Genomic DNA, 20,343 nt, shown 5'->3' with positions numbered 1-20,343 from the left:
TTAAATTCCACCTCTGTACACCAGGGGTCTAGTGATAGCGCTAAATTTGCCCACTAAGAGATGTGTAAGATTGGCTTGGGAGATACTGCTCCCACAATGAATAAATCACTGTTCTAGATAGGGGACTCCTCTCTCTTCTCAGCCAGACACCAATTATTCACTCTATTCATAATCCTACGGTTCATAGAAGAGATGCAGTGCTGTTCGGAGATGCTTTAGGCAAAATAAGATTGCTTTGGCTTCATAAAGTTTTGGCAACTATGTTTGAAATGTTATCTAATCTGTCCCAAATCCAAGAAATACACAAGACAAAGCTCTGAGCATAAATATGTGGAATCTCTATATCACCTGTACCAGTAATGAAGTTGTTATTGATGTCTGAATCAAGCCGGTAAACTCATGAAGCTGCTCCTCAGTGCGACTGATCTCTCAATCCTGTTTGATCTGTCACCCCACTTCACTCCTCTCCTTCTCTCAACTTTCAAGATCAATGAAAGGTAATTTCACATGGCTGTTCCCTCAGATCTCCTAAAAATCTGCCACATAAATTATTCAGACTGGCTGGCAGGAGAGCCTGTGGAGATGCATGGTAGATCAGTGACCTTCCGTTTAGTTAGCAGTCAGTCAGACAATCAGAGAGCCAGTCAGTCAGTCAGTGCGGCAGCCTGGCAGGAGGGCTACTTGTCTTGATGTCCCTTGGGCAGCTGCAGTGCTGTTATGTGCAACTCTGGAGCACGAGGGCAAGATCTGAATGCATATTGCAAAGATTATGAGTGCCCACAGCACATAGAGCAAGAGGAAACACAATGCAGGATATTTATGGAGTCAAGTCAGTGTTTGGTGTGTTACTTGCACTGTCTTACAGAAAGAGCAAAGACTTGAGAGGCAAGGCTTGAAGTTGATGCCCCTTCAGGTCTGCACAAATACATCTCTTCAGTGTTTGACTGATGCTTAGTGACCACGCTGTTTACCAGACATGAGTGTGCTAGCTATCAGTCAGTGTTGTAGGGACCCTCTTGTCTCATCTTTTTTGTTCAAATCAATAAAATAGCACAAAGCATAAATAAGATGTTATAAAAGCAAAAGTAATAAGCTATCTTTAAACTCCTCTACAATGACTGCCATGCTTACAGCATGATGCTAAAATTTGGTTTGTTTATTTTAGAGGTTCAAGCTTCTTTAGTAGGAGATGTAAATATACATTAAACTCAAGATACAACAGAATCATGATACTAAATCAGTTTTAACTGTACATATTTATGCCACTTCTTAAATGCAATGTGACGTAAAGTATTGTTTTACTTTGTGTGGCTCCAAATGCTTGTAACACTATAAGTCTTAAAACTTAGTCATACCATAACACTTAATTACACTAAATACAAAGATGGTGGCAATATTTTGCAATGCTAAGCCTAGCTTAGCATAAAGACCAGAGACAAGGGGAAGCATCTAGATGAATCTCATTTAAAAAAAAAAAAAAGAAAAGAAAAGAAAAGAAAAACTTAAGCCAAGATAAATGCCTTTCAGAAGCTTAAGTTTAATGCACATGGATGTATTATAATAAGATAAGTCATCAACACCAGTTCCCATCTGTGGAATGATTCATCATAAGTAGAGGTACTGCACAAAGTCAATTTGAATAGTTAGTTGGCTTATCAGCCCATTTTCCTGAAAGAAATGACCCAAATTTGGGAGGGAAAAAAATTGTTTTGCAGTTAATTTTTTCTATAATTTCCTCTTTTACAGTGCATTCAGAAAGTATACAGACCCCCTTTACTTTTTTTTTTTTTTTTTTTTTTTTCTATGTTACAACCTGATGCTGTGGCCGAAAATTTAATTTTTATTCTCATTCATCTTCGCTCAGTACCTCATCATGAAAAAGTCACAACAGATTTTTTTTTTTTTGCAAATCTATTAAAAAAATCATTAAACAGTGGCCTTTATAATTCTCAAATTGAGGAAGTTTGCCACAACCAGGACTCATCCAAGAGATGGTCCTGGTTGATGAATTTGTAGCATCAGGCTGCAACATAAGAAAGTAATAAAAAAGTGGCAGGGTCTGAATACTTTCTAGATGCGCTGTATGTTTTGCATTTAAAATGCATGTCCCCTTGAAGACATTTCTTGAGTTAATTTGACAAAAACCTACCCTCACATTAGGCTTGGGTATTGTTTTTTTTTTTTTTCAATGCTTGCACTAGATTAATACTTTTTATTTCCCTGTAGCTTAGATGATAGATAAATATCTTCAAAATATGCCAGTAAACATAAGATAACTAAATGAAACAAGTGTATCCTTTTATTTAAGAGGCTCAGACAAGATTGTGTCAGTATGACTGTGTCCTTAGTAGGAACACACAATAAAAGACATTCATGCTCTGCTGAAATAAAACAAGTGTAAATCACTTGAATTTCTTTTGTATTTTGTGCCTTTCATTTAGAGAGGCAGGGGGTGCATCAGGATGACAGGGTATCAACGTGAAGCATCAAAACCGGTGTTGTAATTTGTCTGGTGGATACTGGACGTGTTCATACTGGGACCAAGTTGGTACTGGATTTCGATACGCTTCCCTAGCTTGCATATGTTGTCAAAATGCCATGTACAGTAAACGACAATGTCATGAAAAAGGGAGTAAACGTTGTCTACTTTAAGAGCTATAATTATGGTAAAATGTAATTAAAGCTGTGAGTGTCTTAAAATGCAGTGAGTGATGACAGCAGGAAGAAACAGCAAATAACTTAAAGCCATGGTTTGTGCAGTTTGACTCGCTGTGAGGCTGAAGGAGACTGTGGAGAGATGAGAGCATGAAACTCACTGAAGTAGAGCTGGATAATTGGTGCCCTGTAGGCTGATCAGACCTACGAGTACTGTGTGTTGTTGATCTCAGACACACAGAAAGACCCACACATGTATGCAACCGTGTGTAAAATAATGCACAGAGTTTAGACATCACATTTACAACATGACCAAACACTTTTATGCTTTAATAATCATTCAAATTAAGAAGGGTGGGTACATAATATTTTTAAACCTTTTGTTTTGAAATATAAATTTCTTTATGACCCATAATTCAACAAAAGAGTGGGGCAAAAACTGTCAGCAAGATTTATAGACCCAAACACGGTCCCAGCATCAGACTTTAACTCATCTTTTTGTGCTTTTGTCGGCCATATTTAAACCCCCACATCATCACTCCATATTCTGCAAGGGCCTGTCTTGTCAATCCCATTGTCATAGCATGCAGTCTTCAGTGACTCTCAAAGGTAAATTAAATATTTAAGCACACATTTGAAAGATAAACTGCTGTTGTTCTATTTTAACATGCCATTGCCCATCAATCCTCAATGCTGTTGAATAATGAAACAGGATGGGAAAGCAGTTTGTCCAAGATTGTGGAGTTTCACTGTGAGAAGAAGGAAATGAGATGCCAGGGTTGAGATGCCATGATGGAAATTTCACAAGCTGGGAATTATTCGAACAATTCAAGTGACCAAGAATCCACAGATTTGATCGTTTCTGGTAAGGGTTAATGATCTGCATTTAATGACTTCTAATGCATTGCATCAGATGTTTAAAACAACTGAGCCAGTGTTCTTTATAAAAACACTACAAAATCTAGATGTAAGTTAAGGATCCTTAAGTTTAAAACATAAAGCCCTGTTGGCAGGAAACAGCTAACCTGACACGATCGACTCATATCCATGAATACAGTTGACATTTATCTGGAAAAACTCCCACAGAAAGCGTTTGGGAAGGGCAGGACTTTTCAGAAAATCTTCAGAAGGTGATTGGAGGAATGTTCTGTCTGTCACATTCATGACTGGCCAATCGGAACAGAGCTCAGAGATGGAGCACTGAGCAACACCCCCACCCCCTCCAGCCTTTCATGTATCGCATCTGATTGGTTAAAAGTCCTACACACATAAACGTTGAGTCTGGCAGAGGCAAAACAGTGAGGAGAAAATAACCTCCCTTTATTCTCTCATGTGCAGGGAGGGGGCACATCACTACAGGAGATGTGGAAAGACACCTTCTCTGCCAAGACAAGCTTTCAGTTTGGCTCTCTGCTCTGGTTTTCAAAAGAAAAGTGATCCAGTTACAATTAAATCGCCACGTTTTTACAACAAAATCCATGCTAACAGCTACTGCAGCAGCATGCCCTGGATATACACGACAAGCCCACCGTAATGACCGTAATGCAGAGTGCAGACCCATGCCGGGAGTAGAGCAAAAACATCTTTCTTGTCATGAAAAGCTGTCAGTATTGCTCTCTTTCCTTGTTTGAATAAAGAGACGTTGTCCCGTTCAGACAAAACCGCCACTGTGGCTAAGTCTGAGCAAATCGCTCCACTAGCAGGCTTTGTATACAACCACTCACAAGTAACCCTTCCCCCATAACTATCACATACTCATGCCAAAGCAGGTCAGCAGAAGAGCAAAAACACCTTTTCTGTCACAGGAAGCTCTCAGTGTTGCTCTCTGCATTTGTTTTAGTATTGAAATGTTGTCTAGTTTTTAACAAAAGTGCAGCTGTGGCTTATTCCAAGCTAATCAGTCCACTAGCAGCCGTTACATCCAAGCATTGACGCAAGTAACCCTTTCCCCCATCACATACTCATGCTGAAGCAGGTCGGCAGTAGAAAGAAAACATCTTTTCCCAACTTGAACAGCTTTTAGAGTTGTTTATATTCTTTATTTCATACAGAAGCGTGGTCCAGTTCTAGTAAAATGAGCGCAATGCTAAAGCTATGTGAGCTATTTACCACAGTGGAGGCAGCCAATATCTGCAGGGCTATGTCACTGTGCTTTATCAGAAATTTAAAGAAACCATTGAAAGGTATATCAGTGAAGAAAATGATCATAATCTGCAGTTCAAGAATTTATCCTCAGTGACGATTTGACCTGTGAAACCTCTCTTAAAGGAAATGGGCCATTGATTTCAGCTCAGTTGGTGGGAGAAAATCTAAAAGACTGAAAGGCATCTGTAAGAGAACTTGCATTAGAAAGAAAAGATATAAAAACAATGATAGCAGTGTCAATCATTTCACACTGCTAGAATCAGCCCACCTATCTGCAACAATGGAAGCCAAACCCATGTGGTTGTGATTCTCATCATGGAAATCTTTACATATGACAAGGGGTAGATTTACGCCACACGGGATTGATATTATATCCTAGGTGTTGTGTAATGGAGGGATAATAATGTTGTCAGCTGAAGCAGTTCTGACATGTTTTGTTTCCAATAAGTTGGTTCACTCTCTACCCTTGTTGAACAGATGGTGTGGCTGTCAGAACCATCACACTGATGGCAGCTATAAACAGCTCAGCACTGCTGCCTGATCAGTTATAGAAACACAGATCACACAAGTTAACCAAGCAGAAAAGCAATAGTGAGCATTTCCATAAAGGAAAATAACACATTCGTTCCCTAAATTGTTTAAAGATGAACTCCTATTTATTACACAATGGTTTCAGATCAGTTGGGGAGTTTACCAGCACCATTCACCTATGATCAGTAGTCTGTTGTGGCAGAACTGTCACCTTTGTTGGACATGGAATATCAAACTTTCCTTTATTGTTTGTTTTTAAAGTGCTTGTTTTTCTTTTAGGTTCAGTCTCAAGCTCTTTCCATACAAAAATTCTATCATCCTGCTGTAATGCACAGGTGCTCCAGCATGAGATTTTACATTTTTACACATCCATTACAAGACTAGAAATTATTCTAAAAAGTCTGGGTGACATCAGCCATTTGGTTACAATACCATCATTCCTGGTTGTCACCATATTGAAAACAGTCTCAAATAACTTCCAGTCAACTTAGGAACAGATAAAACAGGGGAGCTGAGTTGGACATATGCCTCCTGACGGATGCTAGCTTGCAGTCACATCAGCCATGCCCCATAACTAGAATCCGTAAATTCTAAACAGTTGACTTATCCTTCAAGTTCACACCTCTCTGCAGTGCATGGCCACCATGTTCTTGTATTTCAACTAGGCTTTAAACAGGTTAATTTCCACTGAGGCCTGGGCGATATGGCCTACAAATAACATCACAGTATTTTTCTTGCCTTTGACGATAACGGTATTATATCACGGTTAGGGGTGCACGATAACTATCGGGCCGATAGTTATCTGGCCGTTAACAGGAAATTTATTATGTCATTCTTATCGGTCCGATATCATTACGACGAGCCCCGATAACATATATATTTTTGTCAGCACGGCAGTGCTAGCATTTGTTTTCTTTCTCATGAGACTACACATTCCGAAACAGCAGGTGGCGCCGCAGTACACAACCTGCTATTAAAGCACCAGAGAAGAAGAGAAAGTAGCATCCCCTGTGCTAAAATGCTAACAACATGGTGACGTTATTCAGTATTTACGGGGAGGATAACACAACCGTGTGTGTAGAATTTGCCCTGCAAAGGTCGCAAAGAGTAGAAAGAAGTCCTCAACGGATCTTATAAGTCACTTAAGAGTCATCATCCTAACGACGTTCAAACAAAGTGGCAGCAGCCACTAGCCTCAGCCGCGGGCATAAGCAGGTATTGAAAACTGCAGAAGCTTGCCAGAGCCAAAAGGCGCAACGTTATAATAACAAAATCAGTCTGACAGTCTCCTGATCAATCGCTACTTTCATAGACGTATACCTGCCTGCTCTGTTAGATGTGGTTTCATTCAGTCTGATCGACGTTATGAACAGAAGTTAGCCACAGACCACAGTGTACTTTACATTCTTAACCTATCTCTGATATGACTTATATCAGTGCATATTTTTAATCTTTACGTAAAATATCAGCTTGCTTTAATTCGGGCTTAAGCCAAAAAAAAAAAAAAAAAACAGACCCCTAAATATCTCCATTTGTTAAGCATAGCAGCCTGTTATCATTTGGTTTATGGGGGAAAACCTATGTCAGTTGTTTGTGTATGTTGTACTTGGTACACAAATGTTTAACTAAAAAAAATTAACTATAATAACAGTTATAAAGTCAGAATAGTTCTTTGTTTTTTGAAAAACACAAGTGATATTAGTTAAAATTAGTTATAAATATCTTTGCTCACTACATATTAACCCCTTCCTACCCCCAGACATAAACATCAAATAAACTTCTTTTGCTAAATCAACTACTGAAAAAAATATATCAGTTATTATCGGTTATCAGTCATCAGGAGTAGGAAATTATCGGTTATCGGTATCGGTTCAAAAAAATAGTTATCGTGCATCACTAATCACGGTATTAGAAAATTAAAAAGAGATAATGCTTTTTAATTCAAATTCAAGTGTTATTAACCCCCTTCACCCCTTAAAACAAACCTTTGATGGCATACTCAATTTATCTGTATAGGAACACAGAAAACATGTTTTATTTTTGAAGTCTCTCTAGGTTTACTGCTGTCTAACTGCACTCCAAGTTTCGTATTTCGTCTCTAACCTGATGAGCTGCTAATGACTTGAACATGTTTCCTAGTGAAGGCGTTCACGATAAAAGCGTTTCAGAAAAATAACAGCCGCAGACTTTTATTTTGAAGAGCTTGACGAAAGTATTGAGTTTAGCATTGAGTTAGCTTAGCTTTGGCTGCCATACCAGGGAATACGGCTAGTTTACAGCAGCTTTTCTGATCTCATTTAACATCGCAGCCTGGATTTTTGACTCACTGTGGACTGAGGAAAGAAAGTCATAAGTTAAAACAGACTTTTAAACGGTTGTTTATGCCGTTGTAAGAGGAAGAGTTGCAGCGCTGGCCTCTGCGACAACACACTGACTTAGCTGCGGTACAGCCGTCAGACTTAAAGATGAAAAAACACACTTTTTTGCCTGCTAACTCACACTTAGGCAGATACGATGACATTATTACCAAGCGTTATCGCGGTAGGTCGGTAGAGTCCAAATCTCTACCGTAGGCCAAATTTATATCATTTTTACCATCTACCACATATACCGCGCACCCCCATTTCCACTGTAATTACAGGCATTTTTAACATGGGATGTGAGTGTGTCTTCCAGAGCTTTTTGCAGCCAGCCCCAAGTGGACATTTAAGGAACTGCAGTGTTTTTGCACGTGGATTGCATTGTTTTCATTTTTCAACACTGGAGATTGGTGCATGGTCACACATCTATTTCTGTTACTTCTTCTAGATAAACACACTGATTGAGGAGCAGTGGTAAGTTTGAAATGTCATCTTAGATGTTACAAAATCCAATCAAACTTTGGTGCAGCATGCCTTAACACTGGACATCAGCTCTTTTAAGCATTTATAGATATTTACCCTTCTTTTTACTTTAAAGGTCAAGGAATTTTATATATGGAGTATTTTTTTTTTTGTCCATTTACTGTAACTATTTGTAGATTTTTAATGCTTTCTGCAGAGTGAAGTAACTCCATAGTTGTACAGGGTGCACACACACATACACACACTGAGGTGTTTGGAACACTGACATGATTTGGTTTTCAGCACTAAAGTAGTTCAAGATGTTGGATCACGCTCTCAGACAGAGATACATACGCAGATGTTTCTCTGGAATTTGTGTATTTTATGTACTTAAATCGACATTTCTCTATGTGCATTAAACTCAGCAATGTCTTTCACCCTCTGAGTCACTCATTGGGCCAAAACACATGCATTTCACATGCATAAACAAACTTTGATATTTTGGTTGAAAAATTGTAGTTTTCTTTCATCCGTCTCACTCTGACATTGCAGTGTGTGCGATCTAAGCCCAAAGTCATTGATGTGGCCCATGGCTTATAGCAATAAAGTGCTCATAAAAATATTCACAACCTTAGATGTTTTACCTTTCTCTGGATTTTAAAAGTCAATCATGAAAAACTCTTTAATTTCAAAGTGAAAACAGATTTTTACTAAGTTAAATAAATAACAATATGTAAAGTAAGTGACTGCATAAATATTCACCCCTTTCAAGTCCATATTTAGATGCACCTTTGGCTGCAATCACAGCACTGAGTCTTATCTTATTCAGTCTGCAAGAGAACTAAAACTTGGGAGGAGACAAATACCCTGAGCCTACAATGAAAACTTCACAGAAATGCTTAAAAGACAACAAGGTGAATGTTCTAGAGTAGCTAAGCCCAAACCTCAAACCAACAGAGAATTTGTGGCTGGACTTGAAAAGGGCTGTTCATGCCAGATCCCTGTGCAACAGTGCGACAGTGATTCAGTGATTATTTTGGACATTACTTTGTAGAAATCTGTTTTCAGTTTGACTTTATGATTTTTTTTTTTTTTTTTTTTTTTTTTACTGTTTTTTGTTCTTTGTAAAAAATAGCCAAATTATATTGACCATGATTGATTTATAAAATCAATAAAAGAGTAAAACATGTAAGGGAGTGGATACTTTTTATAGGCACTGCACACATGCAAGCTGCACTCAGTTACCAAACATTGTGGCTGTGGTATGTGATAAAAATTCTTTGTGCACATGGTACATAAATTGGGCAAATAATATACACCAAATCTTCATTTATCCTATTGCTATTAACACACACAATTTATTCTTTGTGGATTTGCCCCTAAGATATTAGACTTTCAGGACATGAATTGTTGTAATGCACTTGGCACCCTGTATGCACCAGGGAGCTATCTAACTGACAGTTGTGTCAGCAATCTCAATATCTCTCATCAGTGATTGATCTTCAAAAGTACACTGCTATTGAATTTATTAAGGGCAACGGTGAACTAAAGGAACCCTCTTGTTGTGTATCCTAGGACAAATTCTCTCTTTATTTTATCACACTCTGGTCCTTATTTTTCATGTTTAGGCAGTGGTTAATTATTCAAAACATTCATTTGTAATTCCCTTTGAAAAAGTATTTGCTGACATGCAATGTTTTGTTTTTCTTGACATTGACATTGTTGAAAATTAAAAACAGAGTAGAACTGTTTTTTGGCAAAACACCTTTAACTTTAAAAAGAGTCATCATCAATAAGTGGTCTCACACTTGATATCTTTAGTGTGCTGGGTTTCAACAAGTGTTTTAACATCTGGGATGACACTTATTCCAAACATGCCACCTGTACAGACTGTTAACATAATTTAGATTTGCCCTGTGGCATAAAGGTACCAAGATGAAGAAACCTGACTTTATGTCCTAACAGCATGCAAGTATTAGACATCATATAGCACATCATGACACACTTACTGTCCACGCTGGATCCATCAAAAAATTAATTTCCTGCCCTATGAATTTCAGCTTCTCCCAGTAAAAAATGACATCTAACACTTTTATGTTAAAAGAAACAGACACGTGACAGAAAATCAAGGAAATGTTCCGTGCGTTGTTATGCAGAGTAATGCGGCAAATGGTGTATGCTGCTGTATTAATAATAATTCTAACTTATGAAACTCAGGCAGGTTGTTTCTCATAGAATGATGAAGATCAGTCAATATTAAAGTTAAAAACAAACATCATCCTTTAAGCCAGTTTGACAGCTGAAAGTTTCCAAACAAACAGCTCTGGTAGGGCCTGCAGACAGTACATGACAAACTCAGCTCCACCTGTCCAGCTTACTTTACTGCCTTTACTCCCACTTGATCACCTGACAACCTCAGACTGCCAGCTCCCAGCATATAGCCACAGCCAAAGTATATATAAGGCAGCTAAATGTGGTTACTGCTGGTGGCTCTGGGACTGACAGAAGTCCCCTCAGGCACAGTGCTGCCCTCATACACGCAGCCACTAAACTTCCAGTTAATTACCTGGCCTAGCGAGCTAATTTCCTCTCAGCTTGGTGGATGGTTCCCTACTGGCACAGCGTAAGAGGACAAAGACCATTCTCTATTCTGCTGGGTTTGCATGTCTACCAAATGACTGGGGCTACGTTGGAACATTTGTCACATATCTCTGGGGGTTGGACTTGAGCGATGCTAAAGCATGCTGCTAAAGCAAGCTGCTAAAGCAAGCCTACTTCATAACTCACGCAGCTTGTTAGGAGCTACTGGTGTGTGAAAATGTAAGGGAGTATGCAATGTGGCTAACTTCCAAACATGCCCATATGCCATCTTTTTAAGCCTTTTACGGTGCCTATAAGAAAAATTTGACCCCCTTGTATGTTTTACCCTCTATTGATTTTTTAAATATATCATGGTCAATATAATTTGACTTTAATGCCAAAATGTCAAAGTGAAAACAGATTTCTACAAATGAATGTCAAACAAAAAATGTCATGCAAATTGAGTTAATATTAGAATTTATAAAGGGGTGAATCCTCAAGTCAGTATTTGTAGATGCACCTTTGGCTACAATCACAGCACTGAGTCTGTGTAGATAGGTGTCAATCAGGCGTGGACATCTGGACACTGCAATTTTACTCCATTAATCTTCAAAAAACTGCTCAAGCTTGGTCAGGTTGCACAAGGATCTGGTGTGAACAAACCTTTTCATGTCCAGCCACAAATTCACTATTGAATTGAGGTCTTGGCTTTGACTCAGCCACTCCAAAACATCCATCTTGTTATCCTAAATCTATTTGTGTAGTTTTCGCTGAATACTTCAGGTCACTGTCTTGCTGGAAAATAAATCTTCTCCCAAGATGTAGTTCTCTTGCAGACTGAATAAGATTGCCCTCCAGGATTTTTAGATACTTTGCTGATTTTATTTTACTCCCTACCTTTACAAGACTCCCAGGGTCAACTGCAGAGAAGCATCCCCGCAGCACGATGCTGCCACCACCATGCTTCACAGTGGGGATAGTGTTTTTGTGGTGTGGTGATGTGTTTGGTGCCAAACATAGCATCTTGTCTATTATAAAGCATCAACTTGTTCTCATCAGACCAAATAAATTTCTCCACTTGACCATGGAGTGTCCCATATGCCTCTTGATGAACTCCACCAACCCCATAGTGGCCTCTCTCACTAGTCTCTAGCGAGGACGGCCTCATCGAGGCAGATTTACACGTGCTATATTCTTTCCATTTTATTGCTGATGGATTTACTTCTACTTTTAAATAACCTTTTATCTGAGTTGCTTGGAGTGTTCTTTTGTCTTCATGGGGTAATGGTAGCCAGGACTACGGATTAGCCAGTGACTGGACCTTCCAGACTATGTCTGTAGTACATTATCAATCTCCTGGCTTCTCCTGTTTATAATTTAGCTTGCTGAAATTAATTGTTGTCTTCTTTCACATCATTTCCCATTGACATTACCAGTGTCATGAGTTTTGTCAGGAAATAAGGGTAACAGACAAAAAGAGTAATGTGCATTCTTTGAGTATTACACAGAAACAGTATGGCTCATTGCTCCATCTAGGAGATGCTTTCAGAGTCAAAGCTGGCAGCAGCCTGATTAATAATGACAATGATATGCACATGAGGTAGATAAACAAAATGCTTAATCATGCGCTGCTTCGATGATGGCTGCTCTGATGGCCTAAAGACAAGGGTGTTTGGGATAATTGGTCTCAGGTGTAATTACAAATCCAATGACAGAATTTAAAGGTAACATTTTCCCCTGTGCAGGAGTGTGATAAAGACATCCACCTCAGCATCACACGTCTATGTGGTCTCAGCCTGAACCATCTCTGGATTCTTCGACCTTATCTTTCTCTTCTTTTGTTTAAAATGGTAGTCAGACAAGGTGCAACAACTCAATTCTTAATTGGGAAAACACTAATCAACAGGAAACTCTCCTCTTATGAGATAAAATGATTACTCAAATTTCTCAGTCTCCATGCTGTTGTTTAAGCAGGTTGAAAAAGGTAAATTCAGGATGCTCCCAGTGTAAGAGAGGCTATCTGCTAATAATAATAATCCACTGGAGTTAGAGCAGCCTAATACTCCCCAGAATCCTTTCATGCAGAGCAGCTGTGACAAACATTTGAGTATCTTCAGGCTGCTTAGGCTGAGACTTCATAATTTGTCAAGGGGATGCTCTCTATCCATGGACTTGGCAAACGAGCGAGAGGAAGAAGACCACAGAGTGGAGTCAGAGGAAGAGGAGAAAACGTGATACAGAGAGGAAGGGCGAAAAAGAGAGAAGAAGGAAAGGAAAACAGCCAGTAATCCACTCAAATACTTCCTCAACCCCTTCATCCCCAGCTCAGCCTGGCAAACTGTACATCTTCCTCCGGAAAGAAGGCTCTATAATCAGAGTTTGCTCTCTGTCCGACAGCTGGTTGCTCACTTCGGCAGCCAATTAGGATGGAAGGAGCAAGAAAGACAGAGCAGAAGAAAGAGAGATAGCCTTGCTTTCTCAGTGATGGTGGAGAGGGAGAACATTATCTGAAGCCAACGCTACAGTGATGATTTCCTGTTGCACTAACAGGCAGCAGCACTTCAGAACAACAGCCAGAGGAGCTGGGCTGTCTGAACTGATGCCACTGTTACACAGATTATAGGAATCAATGAGATATAGGGGTGATCTTTGCTAATTCTATCACAGATTCAGTGCTTAGAATGGAGAGCCTTACAATCAGTGTTTGTCACTTTAAATCCAAATGGATTAAAACATAAAATGCATCTGTAAAGGTTCACTAGACATGACATGTAAAATTCCATTTCTGTAAGGAAAATGTTTTCAGACCACTTTCACATAACCCTTCCCATGAATAGTGTTCACTCAATCTTAGCTCAGCAAATACGACAGGGTATGACAAGCAGAAATCAAAACTAAAGACACATTATTTCAGATTTTAACAGAAAAGGGCAGATAGTAATGGCTTATTATGTCGTGGCAGGTCTTTTAATTACAACATTATCTAAACATCATGACTAAAGAGTGAGACTCCCAATGTAGCGTATCTAAAATTACCAATTGTGCTATAACTTGAAAATAAAATTAAAGACAAATATATTACACATCTTTGCAGATGAACACAAATGAGTCATATACAATTTAAAGCAAAAATATGTTTTGGCCTGTATAAGAAGAAAACCTGTGCAAAAAGTTACAGCTACATAGCACTGTTTAAAGAGTAGAAATATGATTTAAATATGGGATTTAAACTTGCGTTGCAGATGGATTTGCCTGACTCCATGTCTGTCATCAGGAAAATCTATCTTGAAAAGCTCCAATCCACGACGTTTGTGCCAAACCGAACTCTGTTCAGACCAATCAGCGTCAATAGAGGAGAACGATGCAGTGGCTATGGTTGGGGTTTAGTTGTACTGTTGTTTGAAATGGCTGCTGCCGGTGCAATGCTTAGCAGTATAGCTCTAGCACAGCAGCAATTTAACCAGAACTGGACCATTTTTCTGTATGAAATAACAAGTAAAAACAACACTAAAAGCTTTTCATGATGGAGAAGATTTTGTTGCTCTTCCTGCTTCGGCATGAGTTTGTGAGAGTTACGGGGGGAGGGGTTAGTTGTAGCGGGTATATGGAATGGCTGTTGTGGAGTAATTAGCACAACTACCGTTTTATCTGGATATTTCATTATTAAAACAAGAGCATAGAGCCACTATGAAAGCTTTTTATAACAGCAAATGTATGTTCGCCCTTCTCCCCGCCTACTTTGGAAGTGTTTACAATCATTACAGGTAGGGTTTGTCAGTGTATCCATTGGCAGCTGCCACGGTACCTATTTGCTTGGATGTAGCCACAGGAAAGTTTAATTGGAACTGGGTCACATATGTTTTTAAAAACAAGATCAAAGAGCCACACCAAAAGCTTCTCTATGCAGAGACAATGTTTTTGCACTTCTCTCAACTGGCCTTGGCGTGAATTTTACTTGTCAAGAAGCTGCGCTGTTCAGACTACGGCAGCAGTAGCCTATCAGCTCAGGAGAAGTGCATGCCTACAACCTCATTTTGTCTTGTCGCTCTGATTGGCCCATCATGAATCTGACAGACATAACATTATTCCAATCACTTTTCAGAGATTTTTTAAAAAGTCCTGCCCTTCCAAAATGCTTTCTATGGGAGGTTTCCCAGATGAATGTGAAATTTACTCATGCTATGGATATAAGATACAGTCTATCTGGCATGTCAGGTTACCAATAAATCACTTTCTAAGTTAATATCTGTCAATACTGATATTATACTATATTATTGTGCTTCCCTAATTATGAGCAATGCAACTCTTTACTTTAGTATGCATGTATTTCCTGTTTTGTGTTGTAGTTCACCTATATTTGAAATCATTAATTATGTACATCCATATATTTCAGCCTTATGTGGACTGTTATAATATTTTACTTCAAACAGCCTTACTAAAATTTTTGAATTTATAAGCTCCCCGATTCTCAGGAAATAATTTGACACTTGGGACTTTTGTGATATAAATTATAAAATTTCCAAATGTCATTTCTCAGTAAAAACTTAATACTTAGATCTTCACACCATAAGCTTTATAAATAACAGTCGAAAATTCTTTTCTCTTAAGATCAAAACGGGGTACTGCTTTAAGTCCTCTTTTTTCAGGTTGTATATAAATGACTTCAGAAAATCACATCTGGATAAGGTTTTACGTAAAAAAAAAAATTATGGTGAAGGTCAGGTTTTCAGTCATATAACTTGGCTTAATAATAGAACCCCATCTCAAATTAGGTATTTAAAGGTGATAAACATGGTAGCAAAGGCCATTATTGGACACTTATATTTGCTTATATATGAGGTAAATTGTTTGTGCGGTTCATGTTTCTTTTATTTTATCATGTTTCTCCTGATCACAACACAATCTCAAACAACCAATTTTTATGTCAAACCAAATCAGAATCTTAAACCCATCTATAAATAAGAACAAGTGTTAAGTGGTTGTGTGTGTGAAACTGATGCGGTGGATGTTTGTTTATGTTGTCATGAATTATCTGGTAACTGCTGTTTTATTTGTGGTATTGTATTTAAGTTCCATGTGCCATTAAGTCTGCATTTTGCTTTGTGTCAAAAATAGAGCTGGGCAATTAATCACAAATTAGATTGAACTGCAATATGGCCTTCTGCAATTTACAAATCGCAAAAGTTGCTATATTTTCCAAACTTGAAATATGTCAAAATACCAGTTTAATATTTTTTTGCAGCAGATATTTTATGCACATAATGCAAACATTCAAGTTTTTTGAGGATAACAATTCCTGCTTTACTTATGTATAAGTTTTTCTTATTTAAAACGAGATAACACAAAAATGATCATCCTTCAATACAGCAATTAATATCAAATTTGCAATATGAGCTAAAAAATCACAATTAGTTGTTTGTTTAAAATTGTTTTGCCCTAGTATATACTATCTTATATTGTGCAGGTTGTAGTATAGAATGGTTTATTACTTGTATTTACTGAAAAATATATAAGATGAGAAACATAAAAAAATTGTAGAAATAAATTGCAATATTGGGGGAAAAAACACGATTACATTATTTTCACAAATTGTTCAGCCCAAATTAAATATGTGTGTTAATCTTTAATTTTTTAATGCATTGCAATGCCCTTTCCTAGATGGCCATTGCAATTAAGAGTTTGAAAACAATGCAGTGATACAGTATGTGTGTTATTTACATCTTACAACTGATATCTGAACAAATACATATTCAATGTTAAAACAATACAAGGCCAATTACTATAAAGAGTTGCATCATTAGTCAAGTTCACATATTTTTTCATGTCCCAGGTTGTGTTTAAAAAAACACTTATGACTTAATAGTCATAGGTTCTTCCCCTTGTTTGGAAGTTAGCTGTCGTATCAGAATTCAGACTAGCATAAGTCCCTCTCATCCGCTATTAGAAGTTTTCACTAAGGCTACTCCAGCTAAACCTGTTACGTGTGAAAAAAGACAAAGTCTACCTAACACACTAGGTGGTCTTGTCACATGACAATCAATACTAGTCTTTACTGCTATTGAGGCGCCTTTGTGACCTCTGTTTACAATCTGGTATGCTTGAAAATATCTACAGGTCTAAGGCTGGTACTTTTATTCAAGTAGAAAAAGAACACTTGACACATAACAACAGTAATCAGCTAGTGCAGGGATTTGAAGACAATTAATTGTCGGGTAAATTTGACACAGTATGCGAGTATATAGTGTTTATTGAAACTCCAAGGACAGATTCTTTTTCACACACTATAACGTCTTCTTTTCCCATGCGCCCTTTTTTTCTCCCCTAGATCATCTGAGCAGCTTAAGCTAATATGCAGAACTTGTGATTGCTAAAGCAGAAAACATGATTAAGTCCCTCATCTTTTTGAAAAAGACCCTCTACAGTGCAGAGATCTGTTAGGCTTAGCAAACATTCACCCCTTAAGTCTGGGTCAGGAGACAGTGTGTTCAGCTGATTATCTTCACTAACAGTGAATCTATCTCATAGAAAGAAGGATGAATTTAAGTCTAGGTCAAAACTGAACAGAAGCTTTCGTTGTTTATTTGTGCTGTATCTATATTATATGTCAATACAGCACAACGTGTTTTGTTACCGCAACAATTTTCAACACCATATCTCTTGAAAAAACATGCATTCTCCTATTTTTAAGGATCAGTTGTGTCAAAGTGCTTAAAAAACTACTTTTATCTCAAAGGACAGTTTGTTGAATGAATCTATTAAAAACTACAAGTAAATCCTATACTCTGTCTTAACTGCACAATAAAGTTGGCAACATGTTGGTACTGAGCCTCACCATGGTATTTGTGTTTGTCTGCAATTTTCAATCATTGAAAATAAATGTTTTCTTCATTTTGGTGCCTGTGGGACTTTTGTTTTTGTTGCCTTGCCTACCAAAGAGGTATTGATATAATCCGACTTTTACTAGCATCATATCAAAGTTTAAAACCCCGCTACTGTGTCATACATTCTACCCAAGCTTTATGGGGCACCATGTAAAAAGTCAATAGTAACTTCAGAATTAGCTCAATAGCTTTTTGTTATACCACTTACGAAAACTTTTTTAAAGTCACTTGTTGTGACTTGGGATTTTTTTCTCAAATTCAATATCATTTTCATTTGATCTAGCAATTGAAAGGAGATTTCAGTCATTTGGGGCCACGCCTTTCTCCTGGCTTTAAACATAACAGAATATGTGATAAAGGCCCCTGAAAATGCCAAAACTAGATTTCATTAAAAGGCTGCAGAGGTCAAAATGTTGCTCTACTTTCATTTTAGATTTTGTCAGGAATTGGAAGTGCCTGAGCTTCAGTCCTGTCTAGTGGCACGTTAACATGAGATTTTCATTTGTCTGAATAAAGGCCTACACTGCTACAGTGACCCTGGATGGTGACTGTGGCACAGACACAGACACACACACAGGGACATACACAAGTACATAAAAAATGAAATAATGCTGTGCAAAGGGCTTAGGGAATAATCCAAGCGAGTAGAGTGTACTACATCGTCACAGGAATTACATTCCCTCTCTGTCCAAAAAAAGGACATGGCAGTAAGGATGGGTCGTAACAGACATGGGCACAGCTATAAAAGCTGACCTTTTTGCTTCTATTTTCTTGTTGTTATAATTTACCCTCCTGTTTTTCATTTCCTACAGAGCTGTCTTTGAGCATTTAATCTGTCAGCAAATTCCTAAGCCATTACTCAGTAGCTTCAGCACAAGAGAAAAATATTCAACCTGCTTTTAAATGTTGATTGCATGCATTCATCACACTGTAAACACAGAGTTGTGAGAATTGACGTAAGTGTCCTTGTCAGGTCAGTGGAGGCATGTCAAAGCCTGTGGGGACATTTTTTCCAGTTAGAGACAAACAGCATTTCTGACAACTAGTCATGATATACCAATGTGGCTCTAAAGCAACAGGCACACACTCATGTTTCTCTCAGACACAGGCGTAATGAAGAGTCTGTGAACCTGGTTAAAGGCTGTTTGGTGCATTCATCCCACTCAGAGCTAAGTTCACAACCGTTATGCCACAGTTGGCAAAGCACCAGGCTTCAGGGCCAGTGAGTGCCCTGTGCACTCACAACATTTTCCAATTAAGGATTTGTAAGGCATTAATGCAGCATTGCCTTTTGCAGACATCCTATGGGTCTCAGGTTACATCAAGGTTGAAATCTCTTATTGAGCTACGGAAAGCACAGAGAGCAAAAATAGAAACAGTATTATGGTCCAAACCATAGTTATTTGTGTCTCTGTAGTAATCTGCCACAATCCGAGGAGATTGTAAAATAGCCATAGAGAGCATGTTTACTACAGGGCTGTCATTTCTGCTACAGTGGTGGTTTTGTAATTCTTAAAGGGCCATTTCAGCAGTTCAGTGTGATCACCCACAGAGGACTGCACAGAAAGAATAGCCTAAATTAAAGCCAAACAGGAGAGATATAACACCTATAGTCTCTGTGTGAAAAAAAAAACAATTTCACTTATTATTACATCCACTATCCCATTTTGTAACAGACACTTCCTGTTAAAATGTTTCTGTCTCAAAACCAGAGATTACCCTGATGACATCAAGATTACATCATCAATGCCACAGATGACATTATACAACTGTTTCATAGGCTGAACACTCCTCTCATCGAGTAACCTGGTCTCCATGTGTAGAATGCCCATGCTAACAAATATAACACACTCTGTAAACAGTAATTTGTGTCTAAGCCTTGTTATTATTACGGCCAACAAAGCATGTCAGTCTGTGTAATCAATAAATGACTCAACATTCAGTGACTTCAGCACATGATATCACATAACTGTTGACATAACTTAAGAGGAAGAAACAGAAATCCTTCCTGTGGTGTGTTTATCACTCTGCTTTGTTTGGATTGTTTCTTTTTCTCTTGTAATTTTATCCTCAAAGTCAGGCAGATATTTCACCTTGAGGAATTTGTCCTTTAGCTTCTGCCAGCTCTGTCCCACTCAGCACTTTTTTCCCAGGACTCCAGAAATCATTATCAGCCACTGTGGGGTATGTAAACAGCAGCCAAGTTGCTACTTTGATATTCCTCCTTTTCTCAGACACCCTCAACACACACTCAGATTTCTGGGATCGGCATCATCTCAGCAAAGATTTGTTTTTCTTTTTTTATCATCATCCAAGGGAAGCATGTGGGTGCCGTTTAGTGTGCCAAGAGTTAAAACACTGCACTGAAATCTGATCATGGATTTTTGGACAGGGAATCTGTTCAACTTAGATACTCGGCATGTAAAATAAATATTTCTAAAGTCTTGATTTTCTCTCTCATCCTCTGAGCTAACCCACATTCCTCACGAGACAGTAAAAAATCAATAATGATGTATATTTTGCAGCAGTCAGTAGAAGGAGAGTTTTTCTTAATCAAACAAGTGTCTTCCAATAATATCTTCAATCAGTTCTACTTTATAGAATTATTAGAGTTCAGGGAAAATGCATCCAACCTTATATTTTCGTGTGCACAGAGAAAACTGGAAAAAGCCAAACTTTAGGGCTTTTGTGATAACTTCTGTTGCTCTAGTGCATTAAAAGATTTTGCA

At 38.2% G+C, this 20,343-nt stretch overlaps 1 protein-coding gene across 1 annotated transcript in view; it reads right to left on the bottom strand.

Moving 5' to 3' along the window:
* The window catches only part of ccdc85al (coiled-coil domain containing 85A, like), a 41,022-nt gene that overhangs the window by 17,541 nt on the left and 3,138 nt on the right, over positions 1-20,343 (bottom strand). The window lies entirely within an intron of this gene.

This window comes from Cheilinus undulatus, linkage group 4 (assembly GCF_018320785.1).
Source record: "Cheilinus undulatus linkage group 4, ASM1832078v1, whole genome shotgun sequence".
In the NCBI taxonomy this organism is placed as follows: domain Eukaryota; kingdom Metazoa; phylum Chordata; class Actinopteri; order Labriformes; family Labridae; genus Cheilinus; species Cheilinus undulatus.
Note: the sequence above shows the minus strand (reverse complement) of the source record. Positions and strands in the feature narration are given on the sequence as shown.